Source organism: Boleophthalmus pectinirostris, unplaced genomic scaffold, assembly GCF_026225935.1.
Source record: "Boleophthalmus pectinirostris isolate CB_2022bp ecotype Guang Dong unplaced genomic scaffold, ASM2622593v1 HiC_scaffold_14, whole genome shotgun sequence".
NCBI lineage: Eukaryota > Metazoa > Chordata > Actinopteri > Gobiiformes > Gobiidae > Boleophthalmus > Boleophthalmus pectinirostris.
The window spans coordinates 28,137,897-28,141,397 of record NW_026571047.1 but is presented as its reverse complement, the minus strand read 5'-3'; positions in this window follow the sequence as shown (position 1 = coordinate 28,141,397).

The window sequence follows — 3,501 nt, the reverse complement described above, 5'->3', positions numbered from 1 at the left end:
ACCCGTGCATGGGAACAGGAAGTACTAGGGGTGGGCGATACTGGCAAAAGTGAATTCTGAATTGTTTTGTATTATCCACAACACTTTATTTCTACAAAGTGCTAAAAACTAAAATAAAATCATCTTTGAAGCAATTCCAGACTAAACCTCTCCATATAAAACACAAGGGAAAGTAAGATTGTAATGGGCTGTATAATTAAAGGTGTACCATGTAACTTTTCTGGAGGATTATCTCACACCTGCTCGTCTAATGGAGATAATGTTTTACCTGAAATGTTCCACACTTTGAAATTAAACTCATCTGTCTTGCAATTGCAGGTGATCTTATTGCTAACACCTGGCTTGGTGGTATATTCATAGAGATAAATTGAATGCCACACTGTGGAACTTTCCAGGCAAGGCTATAACATCTCCATGGAAGCGAGAAGTGACATACTGTAGTTCCACTTTTAAGTTACATACACTACTGGTCAAAAGTTTTAGAACCCCACACTTTTTCCAGTTTTTGACTGAAAATTATTTAGTTTATTGTGTCATTGCCTCTGAAATGAAAGTATAGAACAAATACGCAATTTGAGTTGAAAAAGGCCCCATCCACACTAGTATGTATTCGAGTCGTTTTCGTTTCGGCTCCGACTGAAAACGGCTCCAGAGACGGAACGATCTGGTGCTGCCAGCTCCCACAAATTAATTTGATCCAGCACTGTGTGGACGCCTGAAAATGTTGATACTGCTGATGTAGGAGCTCCTAGCTGCGTCCTTATTGGACCACGTCACTGTGACTGGCGCCTTCCTGATTCGCTGGGTTCGTGACATTGGTCATGTGACGCTATTGCGGAAAACAGTTTAAACAAACCAGAGACAAACGGGGGTCCCAGTCCACACTCTGAGCTGCCATGCTCATCTTAGAATCCAGTATTATGTTCAGTAACAACTGAACCTCATCGTCGGTCCATGAAAAGACTATTTTCACGCTTGCCATCTTCCTCGGTTCAAAATCAGCTGCTGCAACTTCAGACATGGTGCTCCACTTCTTTGTTTTTACCGTCCACATGTCCACTAGTGTTTCAGGCGTTTTGTGTTACTGTGTGGATAGGGAAGGCTTTGATTGTGGACACAGAAACGACTTGTCTGGATGCAAATCGTTTCCGATACAGTGATACATTCATTTCAGTGTAATCGTAACCAAAGAAATCATGGAATCAAGTTCTAGACCAAATCATATTCGAAACTTTTGATTCATGAAAGTGTCTACCTTTGGCAGATATAACAGCTCAACACACTCGTGGCTCTTCAGAAAGTTTTTGCCAAGTCTGTTGCAGAAGTTCCCATAAATGTGTGACACTTGTAGGTTGCTTCACTCTTCTGTCCAGTTCATCCCCAAACCAGCTCCATGGGGTTTAAGTCTGGACACTGTGCTGGACACTCCATGTTTTCAAGCTTTACCATTGTGTTCTTTTTTCCTGAGGTATTTTTGGCAGAGCTTGGACTTGTGTTTTGGGTCATTATCTTTTTTTAAACCTCTGTCTGTTCAGTTCTTACCTTTGTACCATTTCAAGCTCTTCACTGAACCTGCACGACTCGAATTGCAATAAATAACTGGAAACTATGAGGGTGTTCTAAAACTTTTGACCGTGTATATCTGTATAACGTCCCAGAAATCTTGAAATAAAACACAAAAGTACCAATCTATAGCTACAAATTTCACTTTAACTATTCATGTTTTTGGTTGGCGTATTTCCAAACATAATTATCAATATTATTTTGTATCTGATGTGCAGTATCTCCCGCCTCTGGTTACGACGTACAGAGAAATACAGACAGGAAGTTGTAACATACTACTGAAGGTCCAGAGAAAGTGTTAGACGGGTCATGTGATGTTAATGCATGGTTTTATTTGACAGAGATGACTTTGAAAATGAACACACACTACACTACAAGTCTTTATTATGATTTTTAAACCTCAGATCTGAATAAGTCTTACTACAGTTTTGCAGCTCTGTGTAAATGCACTCTGCACTCTTTATGTATTTATGCAATAAAGTTTCCCTTTACACAACACTGCCTCTGGGTCCGGATTCAAATATTTATTAGGCTCATACTCCTAAAGCAATTCTTCATCTAATCTCTCTGTCGCTGAGTTTCTATAGGCCAGTATTATTTAAAGGTGCATTGTGTGACTTTTCTGACGGACGGTACATCACCTGCGTGTTTCTATGGATCTGAAATGTTCCACAGTATGACATTAAACAGCTCTACTTTACATTTATTCAATTACAGGTGGTTTTAAAACTCAAAAATGCCTAGAAAAAGAGGCATTCTGACTGTGAGCGGGGTCGCCTCTCCACAGATCTGACCTGTAACTTGGTCTCTCTTGGTGGTTTGGTCTCCATGAACATAGAAAGGTTTAATAGCACATAGATTTAGACTTAGGCTTCGTTTATTTGATGACGGTCTGAACAGAAGACGCAAAAGTGGCGTCGCGTCTTCAGTTTTTATTCCGCGTTTAGACAAGTGTTTTCGGGAGGAAATCTGCGACGCAAAAGTGTGTGGAATTCGATTGTGTATGCATGCCAGGCGGTTAGGTGTTGACGCTAAGTGATGATGTTTGTGACGTAAACGCGTACGCGACGTGAGCAGATCTGACCAGAGTTTTGCGTCTTGGGCAGTGTAGACGGAAACGCTACGGCGGAGCGTTTTCAACTTTTCCACTCTGGAGGGTGGTTTCAGATTTTTGTATTTTTAAGCCCCAAAAACACCGTCACCGTCTAAACCACAGGTGTCAAACATAAGGCCCGGGGGCCAGATCCAGCCCTCCAAGACTTTTAATGTGGCCCTTGGGTGATTTCTACTAAAATATTTATGTTGATCACAGCAGCGTCTCCAGCATCTCTGCACGTGGCCCCTCCCACCAGAGCAGCACAAATGAAGACTTGTCTCTTTCCAAACGCTCTTAAAGGACGATCGTTTTGACTGTCGACCGTGACACCCTCATCAGAAAAATGTCAAAAATGAGAAAAGTGGAGCCGAGTGCAGAATTTTCCAAGAAAAATTGACTTATTACATACAAGTTCATGTTAAAACATTGTGTTGAAATTGAATTTTTCTTAAAGTTTCAGGTTGTTCATAATATTATAAACTTATAATAAGAAAGAGTTCATCAATTAAAAAAGATTTATGTAATAGATTTGTGTTTCTCTGCACAAATATTTGAACTTATTGTTATTTTTGGGGTTTATATGTCATGAGTTTTCTGATCCGGCCCCTTTGAGATCAAAGTTGGTTGGATACGGCCCCCGGACCAAAATGAGTTCGACACCCCTGGTCTAAACGAAAGACACTTCTGATAAAATATTTTGTCGTTTTTACCTGTAAGCGTCGTCATATAAACAGGCCCTTAGTTCAGGTGAAATGAGCAATTCCAGATCTGTAATTACACTTAAAAACAAAAGAAAAAAATGCGGGGGGTAGTAAAATATTGAATCAACTGTGGTAATTTTT